This window comes from Sorex fumeus, unplaced genomic scaffold (genome assembly GCF_029834395.1).
Source record: "Sorex fumeus unplaced genomic scaffold, SorFum_2.1 ptg000102l, whole genome shotgun sequence".
In the NCBI taxonomy this organism is placed as follows: Eukaryota; Metazoa; Chordata; class Mammalia; order Eulipotyphla; family Soricidae; genus Sorex; species Sorex fumeus.
The window spans coordinates 724,386-737,900 of record NW_026606159.1 but is presented as its reverse complement, the minus strand read 5'-3'; positions in this window follow the sequence as shown (position 1 = coordinate 737,900).

The following is a 13,515-nucleotide window of genomic DNA, read 5'->3' as shown; positions in this document are numbered from 1 at the left end:
TGGTCCCCTGACCACCGCCAGGAGTAACTCCTGAGTGGAGAGCCAGGAGTAACCCCTGTGCATCACCAGATGTGACCCAAAAAGCAAAAAAAAAAAAAGTTGTGGTAATAGATACATATACTGTACATCTCTAGGTATGCCATGGAACATTAGACATGTTAACCTCCAATGTCCTTGAATTCCTCTGTGCTGTTGTTCCGTCCCCTAAAACCCTCCCCACCATCTAATACAGAGACTCCGCGCTCAGTAAAGGACCCCCAATTCCTCCATCCCCCACATCCTGGCAACTACTCTTCCAGTTGGTTCTCTTAGGTGCTCTGCTTAGACGAGTGGGGTCATCCAAATTATCCCCTGTGACCTCTCCTGTTTATTGTCCTCGGAAGTCACTCATGTTGTGGCATTCCCTCTCCTTGAGTGATGCAGAGGATTTCACTGGGGGGTGGGGGTAGTCAGGAGGAACCAAGCAAGCACCACCCAAGCAGTGCTCGGGACACTGGGAGGCCACTCCCAGCCATAGCTGGCCAATGGGGCTGGATGACCCAATCCTTTGGCCTGTCCACTGTGGCACGGCTCAGTCTGCCCCCTTGTATTTTCAGATTTGTGGGAGCATCTTATTCCCTATTTTTGAGAGGTCTCCCTATCAGTGCTCACGGCGCCCGGGGGAGTCACCAGCGATTCTTTTTTGTTGTTATTTTTGTGCCACACCTGACAAATCTCACGCGTTCCTCCTGTCCCTCCACTCAGGAATCACTCCTGCTGGTGTTCAGGGGACCTTGTGGGATCCCGGGGATCGAACCCGGGGAAGCTGCATGCAAAGGCAAGTGCCTTACCTGCTGTGCTGTAACTCCGGCCCCCTCACCAGAAATTCTCATCTTCCCTGCAGGCAGTTAAATACAAGGGCCCGAGGATACAATGCTGTGCCAAGGCTCTGCCTCCCCCAGGCTACCTGGGGGTCTCTAGGACACCGAACTACACTGAGGGGACCACATCATGCTGGGAATTGAACCTGGGCCCAGGGTGTGCCAGGCAGGAGCCTTTAACTGCTGTGCCTTCTCTGGCCACTCCATAGATTTTTAAAAAAACATCGCCCTGGTCCATAGATCTCTTGTTTTTCTCTCTAGTTCCTGTTTCGACGTGGGGACTAAAAGAGACTGAAAACCCCAGCAGCCTCTGCTCCTGTTTTCTGAGAATCTCCACCGTGTCCTTTCTCTTCGATTCTGCTTATTGTGTCTCCGCTCCCAAGTGCTCAGCCACTTAAGGCTTCGTGCTGCCCATTTTTCTTGGAAATTCCTTTGTGGCAGTCCCTGGAGAACTGTGAAAAGACGCCTCGCCAGAGAGCATTTCCAGCTGTTTCTGGGGAACACTTGGGGGCACAGTCGGTGAATATATTAATCCAGCTTGGGAGGCAATGACCAATTTAGCACCGAGACACGTGGCACCTTGCAGGCAGTGTGTTTTGATCCGGAGCCCTTGAACATACGATTTTTTTAGAGAAGGTATTTGCTCCACTTAGGGTTCAATGTTCCCCCCAGACTCAGAGTTGAGGGCCTAGGTCGATGCAGAGTTTTGGCTGCCAGTGCATCCTTACATCATTATTTCAGTTCTTTGGACTCCTATACTGGTGTCTTCCACTAAACTTCCCACTTTTGGAAAGGCCGTTTGCTTGGTGTTTAGGTCCTGACACTCCAAGAAGTTAGGAAGCCTGAGTCCTCGGTTCGCCAGGTGTGAGAGATGCTTTCAAGTACCAGAAGTGGTTCCATCTGGTGCCTAGTCTTCTGGTCTTCTGTCTTCCTGTCCACATTGGCCTGTTCGTGCTTCCCACAGTTTTCAGATGATCACAGCGAGAAGGTTGGCTTTCTCATGATTCAGAAATGAAAGTCGATCATGATCTTTCTCTATGTAGGCTTTACTATAAAGACTATCACCCTACACGTGAGCCCCAAGAATATAAGGAGTGTTTTTATTTTTTCTGTTGAGGCCAGAGAGATAGTACAGCGAGTAGGGCCCTTGCCTTGCATGCGGTCAACTCAGGTTCAATCCCTGACACCCCATTATTGTCTCCTGAACACTGCCAGGAGTGATCCCTGAGCACAGAGCCAGGAGTGATCCCTGGGCACAGAGCCAGGAGTGATCCCTGAGCACAGAACTAGGAGTAATCCCTGAGTACCACTAAGAAGGGCTCAAAAACAAACAAAAAGAGAATTGTTTCTTCTTTCACCAAGAGATTGGGAATCTTGCAGGGGTCCAGGCCCTGCAAGGCTACCCAGCACTTCAAGAGACTCGAACTGATCCTATGGTCAAGAACAGATCCCAGATCCACACACCCGAGGCAGATCTCGTCGCAGACGTGCTCCCTTGCCATTTCCTCCTGTGATACACAGAAGACTGACATAAACCTTGGAGTTGGTGTCCATGCAATTTTCTTGCTGGTGTATTCCAGGTAGGGCAGGGTTTCTGGAATTCGACTTTCCGGGTATGAATCGTGGTGCGTATCCTTATGGTATCAGGACCTCCAGCACGTAATCTAATCTCTCAAATCATTTCTCATTCTCCAAGGGGATGGAAATGCTGTTTACCATATGGGAATGTTCTGGAGGTTGAATAAGATAGAAGCGCTCTGTGCTAGCCCAGTCATAAAGCCCTCAAAATATTAATTATAGTCTTCATGTCCCCAATAAGAAATTTCACGGCATGTGTTGGTCGTCGGTCCCTTCCTCTTGAACCATATTCTCTCCGGCCCTTATCTCTTCATTCAGAGGGTCAGATCCTTTGTACCCCAGCTGCTCTTTGCCAGAAAAGAAATTCTGGACCAGTCTGAGGAGTTAAGATGGAAGAACAATTGCAATCTACACGATCACGATCACGATCAAGACCACCCTGTTGTTCGTCGACTGCCTCGAGCAGGCCCCAGTAACGTCTCCTTCATCCTAGCCCTGAGATTTTTTAAAAACGTGCCATATTCAAGGCTCTTTCAGGGCTAGGAGAATGAGACCCATCATTGTCACTGGTATTTGGCATATTGGGTACGCCACGGGGAGTTTGCCAGACTCTGCCGTGTGGGCAGGCTACATTCGGAAGCCTGCCAGTTTGTCCAAAGTAAGAATGAGATAAAAAGATGTTGCGCAGCCGCAAACCTACAAGGACAAGGAATTTTCTGAGAAAGGGAAGTGAAGAAGCTAAAGAAGTTGGGCTGGAAAGAACCAGGTCCGGCTGCATCCACACAACTGTTGGGGCCCAGTGGGTGGCACCACGGATGGAGGAGCAAGGCAGATGGACAAGCCTGTCTGTCCCTCAAGGGGGCGGAGTCACTAGCAGATGAACGGTGGAATATTGGGTTTATAAAGTTTCGTGTTTGCTGTGCTATTGATCTCAAGAACTCAGCAAACAGTAGGATTGAGCTGACTAGTGGGAACTGCCCTGGAGTTTGCAGTGGAGCTTTCAGAGTTCCTGAATTCATTTTTGAGGAAACAGAAGAAGGGACTGACCGCCCAGTGCATCAAAACCAAACCTTGTCCCTATGGCTTTTGCATGAAGGGAAAGTGGCTTCTAGCATGGTCCAGAGTGCAATGTGGAGGGACCAAATCCATCTTCCTGCCCCTTTGTTGCAGGGAGTTTTTATACAGGTGGAAGGAGGGACTGGAAACTTCCGTCTTTGTCTATTTTGAAAAAAAAAAATAAAAATAAATGATGAGGTGTTTAAGATCAAGACAAGAGTCTTCAGGTCTCAGAATAAACTTTCACCTCAGCCTAATCCATTTTAGTTTGCTGTGTTGTGTTCTCTGAGCGTTTCCTCCTACTCTGTGATGGTGATAGACTTCTTAGGTTGAGATGGTGTGTGTGTGTGTGTATGTGTGTGTGTGTGTATGTGTGTATGTGTGTGTGTGCGCGTGCGTGCTTGTGTGTGTGCGTGCGTGCGTGCGTGTGTGTGTGTGGGTGGGTGGGTGTGTGTGGGTGGGTGGGTGAGTTTCTGCTTCAGGACAGACTGTGAGTAACTTCCAACGCTTTTCCCAGCCCACTGAGCAATGTCAGACCACTCTGCCCACTTGGAACCCTGGTTTCCCTGTATAGCTTGGGCTGCTCCCTCTTGTTTTCCACTTCCCACCTGGATTCTCCCCCATCAACAGTCCCACGGCCCTTTTGACGGTCCCATCAACGCTCTTCTCTCGTGATCTCATCTTCCTGAACGTCCTCCGCCTCGCTAATTAGACAAACATATCCCTTCTAAAATGGGATGTGCTGATGGATTCGTTTATTTTCCATTATAGAAACATTCTAATGAGTGTCTTCTGGAAAGTTCGTTGCTTCCGCTCAAAGCTGGTATATTGAATCTGTCCTGGATGCCAACTCCAATCTCGTGCTCTGAGAATGCCGAGAGGAGCCATCATCCACACGCTGCTGGTGGGAATACGAAATGCCCAACCCTTCTCAAAAACACAGGCAGTCTGCTGAAAGAAAGGAAGAAGGAGAGAGGGGGGGAAGGAAAGAGAAAGAACGATGAGGACGGAGAAAGAAAGAAAGAAAGAAAGAAAGAAAGAAAGAAAGAAAGGAAGGAAGGAAGGAAGAAAAGAAGGAAGGAAAGAGAAAATGAAAGAGAAAGAACGATGAGGACGGAGAAAGAAAGAAAGAAAGAAAGAAAGAAAGAAAGAAAGAAAGGAAAGAGAAAATGAAAGAGAAAGAAAGATGAGGAGGAGAAAGAAAGAAAGAAAGAAAGAAAGAGAAAATGAAAGAGAAAGAAAGATGAGGAGGAGAAAGAAAGAAAGAAAGAAAGAGAAAATGAAAGAGAAAGAAAGATGAGGAGGAGAAAGAAAGAAAGAAAGAAAGAAAGAGAAAATGAAAGAGAAAGAAAGATGAGGAGGAGAAAGAAAGAAAGAAAGAAAGAAAGAGAAAATGAAAGAGAAAGAAAGATGAGGAAGGAGAAAGAAAGAAAGAAAGAAAGAAAGAGAAAATGAAAGAGAAAGAAAGATGAGGAGGAGAAAGAAAGAAAGAAAGAGAAAATGAAAGAGAAAGAAAGATGAGGAGGAGAAAGAAAGAAAGAAAGAAAGAGAAAATGAAAGAGAAAGAAAGATGAGGAAGGAGAAAGAAAGAAAGAAAGAAAGAAAGAAAGAAAGAGAAAATGAAAGAGAAAGAAAGATGAGGAGGAGAAAGAAAGAAAGAAGAAAGAAAGAAAGAAAGAAAGAAAGAAAGAAAGGAAGGAAAGAGAAAATGAAAGAGAAAGAAAGATGAGGAAGGAGAAAGAAAGAAAGAAAGAAAGAGAAAGAAAGAGAGAGAGAGAGAAAGAAAGAAAGAAAGAAAGAAAGAAAGAAAGAAAGAAAGAAAGAAAGAAATATAGGGAGAGAGGAAGCAAGCAAGCAAGCTATCATGACCACGTGCTGTTCTGAGCCTGTCCTCCACAGAAATGAAATTTTATGTTGACATCAAAGTTTTAAGTCCTCCAGTAATAGCCCCGACCTGGAAACCACCCGCCCAACACGGGCATATGGCAAGACGAACTGTGGGGTACATCACGCAGAAGGCGATTTGCTCCAAGAAGGAGCCTGCCATCGGAATATTGAGCCCCCGGGATGAATTTCCAGAGAATTATGTAAAGTGGAGGAAAAATCCTGTCTCCAAACCTCACTCATTGCTCACCCAGTCACTTCGAGAATGTTTAGGTAACATTCCTGAAGTGGCGATATTATTGCCAAGGGGAGCCAGGTTCTTGGGGTCCGTGATTAGGGGGCAGATGGGGGCGGGAGGAAGAGGTCCTGGATTAGCTGGACTGTGGAAGGGGTAACGGGGGTGGGGGGGCTGGACCTGGACGGGGTGAGTATCTGGCTCTGGCTTAGGAGAGGGGGCTCTGGGTTTGTGTTCACCGACCTGGCGGCTAGGAACCTGGGTAAAGGCCCCAGGGGACTTCTCAATAGCTTCTAATCTCATGCGACTCTACAATTGTCTAAAAATAAAAGGTCTCATTTTTAAAATAGCTATGAATATACATCAAGCACGCAGAACTGATTAGCACAAGGCCAGAGCTATTTAAGCATTTACTATTATTAGTAGTGAAAGTGTATTCATGTGTCGGTTTCACTGACTTTGAGTCCCACGGAGGACAGGAAGTGAACTCATCTCTCCCCAAGTGGGTGAGGATGAGGAGAAAGTCAGGCAGACCAGTTCCTGGGCTCTACTTCGAGCAAAACTCCCTGAATTTCTCGAACATTTGTGGCTCAGGATGGGAGGGTCGGTCCTTCCCCTGAGCCCTCCTTGGCCTCTAGAGGTCTTGTCTGTGGAAGTGTCATCTCACTGCAGATCAAAGGGACCCCCCCCCCCCTCCCCAGTCATGAAGAATCCTTGGGCCTGCAGCTCCCTGAGCCCCACCGGGAGTGAGTCCTGAGCACAGAGCCAGGAGTAAGCCCAGAGCACTGTGAACGTGGCCCCAAGCCCCTAAATTAATTTTCTTTTAAAAGAAATAAAATACTATTTTACTCCCTCCTTTCTTTGGCACCACTGCTGAGTGGGTTTCTCTCCAGTTCTGTTTTAGGGGGAGGGGAGTGCTCGGGGCTTACTCCTGGCTCTGTGCTTAGAGGGAATTTCTGACAGGGCTCAGGGGACTAGATCCGGTGCCAGGGATCGAACTTGGGTGGAACATAATGCAGGAGCAAGGCAAGTGCCTTAACCCCTGGACTATCTCTCCAGTCCCTATCTGCCGTTCTTATCTTAAGTATCATCAGCTGATACTGTGATTCGGAAAAAGCCTCAGGCGTCCAATCCGGAAAGCGGTATTGGCATCCCGCAGGGGTGGCACCTAGTTGACTTTGCATTCTTGCCACCAGGGCAGGGCAGTTAGGCAACACACCCCCAGGGGGCGCTGCTCCCTTGCACAAAAGCCATCCCTCTCTTCCAGACTATGCCTCTGCTCATGGGGTCACAGGAGGCTGGGCAGGGGTAATACCACAGTTCACGCAGCCTCCCTTCTACCTGGGGCTGGAGCCACGTCCCCACCCATATCCATCCGTCCCAGGACCTGGGCACCATGCCCAGTTCTGACGTTCTGCGATTACCCCTCCTCGCAGAACCAAACACAAATCCAGATGCCCCCTCCATGTAGCCGGGTCTGCCTCCAGAGTTAGCAGGATTTCACCTGCACGCTTCCTCCAGACAGCCCCAGGGACTTCCTCTTCCGGAGCAGCTAGAGAGGAGGCAGCACTCTGACCGGCTCAGAGTGAATTCTCCCTCCGCGAGAGATAGCGCGGGTCTGGTGCCCAGCAATCTGGAATCCATTTATCAGCTGTCCCTTTCTCCCTCCCTGGCAAACCTGCCTTCCTTACTTACCACTCTGAGTTTCAAGGCCATTAACTCAAAGATGTGGACATAAATACATACTTGACTAAGTTTGTTTGGAAATTTGCAATCCGGTTTATTCAGCTCCTGGTCCGTATTAGACCCTCCATGGCTAGGAACTATGATTTTTTGCCATCCTTCAGAGTGTGGGATGACAAAACTCTGATCACCGCTGACTCGTGTGGCCTTGTCCATGGCATGGGTTGACCATGTCCTTGGGCGTTTGAATGAAATGGGCTCAAGCCCCACCCCATATGGGGTGGGGGTGGCTGGCGTGCCCTGTCGAATGCCTCTCTTAAAAACTCAGTTCCATCACTTCACTGGCGTGCCTCCTTCCATGGTTGTTTTTTTGGGGGGTGACCTCGATGTCATACTTCTCATCCACATAGGCTGCACCCCAGTTCTCCCAGTTTATGGTTCTACTAATGTGGTTGTTGGTAATGCTTTGAGTCAAGAGGAGTTGATGTCTGTATCTCTCTCATATATACAGAGAGAGAGAGAGAGAGAGAGAGAGAGAGTGCCTGCCATAGAGACAGGCTGGGTGGCGGGAGGGAAATTGGGGGCATTGGTCATCGGTGGTGGGAAATGAGCACTGGTGGAGGGACAGGGATGGGTGTTGGAACACTTGTATGCCTGAAGCCCGACCATAATCAGGTTGGTAACTCAATAAAAAATAATTTAAAAAGAGAGGAGCTGGGGATGGAGCCATAGCACAGTGGCTAGGGTGTTTGCCTTGCATGTGGCCAACCTGGGTTCGATTCCCAGCATCCCATATGGTCCCCCGAGCACCACCAGGGGTGATTCCTGAGTGAAGAGCCAGGAGTAACCCCTGTGCTTCACTGGATGTGACCCAAAAAGCAAAAAAAAAAAATCTGAAGGAAAAAAAGAGAGAGGGGTTGATGTGACACCACCCTATCCCCCCAACCTCAGCTGGAATATTCAACATCTCTGCTGTTCCTCAACGCCCTCCGGTTCCTTTGCCTGCCCGTGGGATTTGGCTTGGATGGCATTCTCCACAGGTGCCATCTTGCCCTGCAAGGCAGACAGGAGCTGGGCACAGGCTTTGCAGGTGGGGACCCTGGGTTCCATCACTGGCACTGCATGGTCTCTAGAGCACTTCCAGGAGTGAGCTCTGAGCACTGAGCTGGGAGTAGCCCCTGAGCACCATCGGGTGTGACCCCTGAACAAAACAACAGTGGCCCAGGGGTACGTGTTTCAAGTCCGGCTCTCTTCGAGTTCCCACCCCAAGGGGTAGAGTTATTGTCCTATGACTCGGAGAAGCTCTGTTTCTCGGGAACCTGGGGCGGGCCTCCGTGTGAGGCTGAGGCGTGTTTGCAGACGGAACACGCAGGGAGCCGTCGGGCCCCCCAAATGCAGCCGTTTCTCCGCCTCCAAGCTGCACGTCCCGTGGGACCCTACATGGGATGCTTTGTGCTAGGTCTGTCGCCCTGGTGGAAAAGGATGTCTCAGACTTCCTGAGGGGAGCGGGGTCACGGGCATGGAGGTCCTTTCTCCCTGCTCCTCTCCCACGCCCTGGAGTTGTGGGTCGAACCGTGGCTGAGGTGGCAGCCAGGGCATCTGCCACCAAGTCGGGGACATGGGAGCCAGCCTGTCACTGAGAGAAGGGCAGCGGGCTGAGTGGTTTTCAGGGAAAGACATCTGACTTCTCCCCCACACTGTCTCGGGAGGTGCTATTTGCATATTAAACAAATATTTAAAATTAGCCATGCAGCAAATAATCAGACGCTGGCAGGGGTGGGGGGTGGGGGAGGGGTGCCTCCCAAGTAACTGCTGGGACAGAAACGCCCCTCCCGGGCATGGGGGTCACCTGGATGGGGGTGACATGACCCAAGCCACAACCAGTGTCTCCAGCAGGGGAACTCTGCAGATGAGAAAGGGGCGTGGGATGGATTGAGATGGGGCAGGGGTGAGGCGGGGGGGGGGGGCATGAAATGGGATGGAGTGAAATGGGATGGGACGGAATGGAGTGGAGTGGGCGGGCTGGGATGCAGCGGGAGGCAGTGGCGTAGGATATGCTCAACTCCAATAGACCACAAGGGAGATACAGTGAAAAGTGGCGGCTCCCTCCTGCCCCGTTCTCCGAGGGCCACATTGAGGGCCCGGCCTGACTCCTGTGCGTTTGGAACAGGGCCATCCGTCTGTGTGAGTGGCCGCTGTGTCAGCTCTGGGGATATTTCCCTGGAGGCCAGCCAGGACCTGGGCAGGGTCTTCCCAAGGGCTGGCCCCTGCTGTGACCCAGCCCCCTTCTTCCTCTCTCCATCAAGATCACTCAGATCACTGCCTGGGAGGTTGATGAAGAGCTGGAGAGGTGTCAGGTGACTGCATTTTCGGGTGACCCTAGTGGAGGAGAGAACAGCATTGTCTGCAAGTTACCAAGGAGGAAAGGCAGGCAGAGAAGTGAGAGGCATTGTTGGCTGGGCTCCCCGTGGAGGCTCTGGGACTCAGGCCTTTGACCTGACCGGGTTTGTTTCAGACTGTTCTTGTCAAGGTGCTGGAGTGGGGAGGGGGTGGAGGGGCGTAGGGGGCAGGGGAAAAACGTTCCTGACGCCTTGGTCTCAACAACACACAAGCCCATATGATAAGGCAGCCACTGCACCCAGGTCGAGACACTGTCAAACCTCAGCATATGCTTTTCTCTGTTTTCCAATGGTTCCATAATGCCCTAGTCATTTCCTAGCAGAGGAAGGAAGGGTCGATGGAAGGAAAAGGTAGTTAAATGTAACGGCTGGGGTCTGTGGTTGGAGGAACGAGACAGTCAAAAAATGCTAGCAAAGAAGTTCTTATTGGTGCCAAGTACACATACTGGTTGACCGGGGTTCCCTGCATGGAGGGGGACCTCGTCGCCTTGTGGGCATCCCTTTTTCTCCCCTTACGTGGGCTTGGACCTTTCTGCCTTGGATTGGCTCCCTCCCAGAACCCTGGGGTTGTGTTTTCCTTGAATTGATCTATTCATCCTCATGTATGGCTGGAGCGATAGCACAGCGGGAGGGCGTTTGCCTTGCACGCAGCCAACATGGCCGACCCGAGTTCGATTCCTCCACCCCTCTCGGAGAGCCCAGTAAGCTACCGAGAGTATCTCGCCCGCACGGCAGAGCCTGGCAAGCTCCCCGTGACGTATTCGATATGCCAGACACAGTAACAACAAAGTCTCCAATGGAGACGTTACTGGACCCGCTCGAGCAAATCGACGAACAACGGGAGGGCCTTTACCTTTACCTTTTATCCTCATGTACTCATATCCTTTGCCCAATTCCACTTCCCTTTTCCTTCTAGGTTTCATCCCATGACCTGGCCATTTATGGTCCTGCTACATTACTTCTGCTTACGTTTTTTTCTTTTTTCCCCTCAGAACCAATGCCTGTGATTGTGTTAGCTGAGTTAAAGATAAACGTGGACAACCTGTTTGCTAGTCCTTTTCTTGTGCTGAGCTGGTACTTTTCTTAGTAAACCCAGAGCTGCAGAGCTGATCTTCATCACAGAAGCAGGGCTGAGCTTAATCACGGGGTCCCTATTGTCAGCTTAAGATTTAACCCCTCACCCTTTCAGTAACCAAAGAAAATCAACTGGTGGACCACCCCACCCCCGCCCCGACCCATGCCCAAGTCACCTGACTGTGATCTTGGGTTCGTTTGGGAAAATACTTTCTTGGGCACTCCTCGGCCACTAGTTTCATAGTGAACTTCGCGGTGTGCTGGGGAATGGAGGGGGAGGGGGAGTCTTATATTCATCCATATTTCAACACGGAAACCCCCAGGAGGGGAGTGGAGGAAGAGCAGATACCAGCAGGTGACCCCCGTGTGCCCGAGTCCCCGCCACCAACCCCCTCATGCCGCTAGGTTCAAGGTGTGCCACATGGACACAGGCTGGCGTTTGAAGCTGCTTTTTATTCTTTTTTTTTTTTTGCTTTTTTGTGACGGGGTCACACCCGGTCATGCACAGGGGTTCCTCCTGGCGCTGCACTCAGGAATTACTCCTGGCAGTGCTCGGAGGACCATATGGGATGCTGGGAATCGAACCCGGGTCTCCCGCGTGCAAGGCAAACATCCTCCCCGCTGTGCTATCGCTCCAGCCCCTGCTTTTTATTCTTGTCCAACCAGAGTGCCCACGTTGCTGTGGTTGTCCTTGTCTTCGGACTCGTTCTCCCCAAGAACAGGATGGGGTCGCTTATTGAAGACGGTCCCCCAGGCAGAATCAACACTGGGTCTGACGGAGGTCGAGGCACCCATCGTTGGCATCAAGTGCCTCAGCCGGGGCTGCTCACTGTTCTCTGTCCACTTCACTGAAGGTGGGGGTGAGGAGGGGCAGCTCCGGTGCCTTCTGTGGCTGAGCGTTTCAGCGGCATGCTCTCCTTTTCCTCCAGGAGCTGAGGCCGTTAGCCCCTTCTGCAGATTCGTCAACCCGCACTCCACTCCCTTCACCGGCCTCTGAGCTGCCCCCTTGACACACAGTTCCACCCCAGGCTGGTTCCACCCAGCCTCTGAGGGCAGAGTGCAGTGTCCCCTCAATTCCTCCTTTAGTGCAGTTGGAAGCATTTTCCAGTATTTGTTTGCTTTGATTGAAGGAGCATCAGTGGGTAAAGGTAAAGGTAAAGGTAAAGGCCCTCCCGTTGATCGTCGATTTGCTCGAGCGGGCCCAGTAACGTCTCCATTGGAGACTTTGTTGTTACTGTGTCTGGCATATCGAATACTCTCGGTAGCTTGCCGGGCTCTCCGAGAGGGGCGGAGGAATCGAACTCGGGTCGGCCATGTTGGCCGCTTGTAAGGCGAACGCCCTACCCGCTGTGCTAAAATCATCTATATTTCAGGGATTCAACCCAGTGTCAATAGCGGAAGTCTAGTCTTGTCCACCACCATGCCACTGGCCACTGCCTTCTTGCTCTGCACACCTTCAGCCCCTGTCATTCCTTAATATCACCATCTACCTGTCTTCTTCTTCTTCTTCTTCTTCTTCTTCTTCTTCTTCTTCTTCTTCTTCTTCTTCTTCTTCTTCTTCTTCTTCTTCCTCCTCCTCCTCTTCTTCCTCTTCTTCCTCCTCTTCCTCCTCTTCCTCCTCTTCCTCTTCCTCCTCCTCTTCCTCCTCCTCCTCTTCTTCTTCTTCTTCTTCTTCTTCTTCTTCTTCTTCTTCTTCTTCTTCTTCTTCTTCTTCTTCTTCTTCTTCTTCTTCTTCTTCTTCTTCTTCCTTTTCCTCCTCCACTTTCTCCTTCTCTTCCCCCTCTCTGAGATTTTTTTTGGCATCACACCTGGCTGTGTTCAGGGCTTACTTCTGGCTCTGCACCCGGGAGTCATTCCTGGCAGGGTTCAGGGGACCGTAGATGGTGCCAGGAGTCTAACCAGAGATCGACCACACGTGAGGCAAGCATCCCGCCCGCTGGTGGCAGCCCCACCTGTTTTCTGAGTCTAAGCATTGGCTTGTGTTGGTATATAAGTGTGCTTTGTTTCTTTGTCCCAGCGAGTGGTAAAGCCAGGCCTTATTTGTTTCTTCCCTCTGACTGCCAGGATCCAAGGACAGGGTAAAAGTGCTCCCTGGGCTCTGAAGTGCCAGGGATCCCTCAGGCCAGCCGGCTCAGGGGCCTCCAGGCTGCCCCCCACAATGCACAGAAGGCTCAGTGCTGCTGGGGGTCAAGCCAGGGTTGGCCAAGTGCAGGGCGTGTGTCTTACCCCTGATGCTCTCTCCAGTCCCTCCATTTAGGCTTTGAAAACTCCCAAATGCTTTCTGTTCTTACATGGGGGTGATAAGAAGCGATCTGGGGGTACGGGGGGTGGGCAAAGATCACGAGAGGTGAAACCAGAACGGACATCCAGAGGTGCTACACAGGGCAGAGAGGTCCAAGACAGAGTCGTTTGAGGGGTGTGACCAGTGATTCCAGAGAAAGAGAAAACGGGCATTCTGCAGACAGCCAGGGGGTGTTTGTCCGACGCAAGGTGGGTGAACACAGTAAGAGAATTGCAGTCAGATCCCTTTTTCCCTCATCACTTGAAGAGAAGAAAGGACATGTGGGTAGAAATCTGTCACGTCCATTATGCCGCTATGGCCACAGCGTGTGGATAAGACATTAAATTCTCAGGAAGGAACCCATTAGGCCGAAGAAACGTCACGGGAGCCCAGTGTTATTGGGGCTCTGACTTGCAGAGATTGCTTGAGAGAGGGCTACTTCCTTAGCTGAGATCCTGGCCAGGT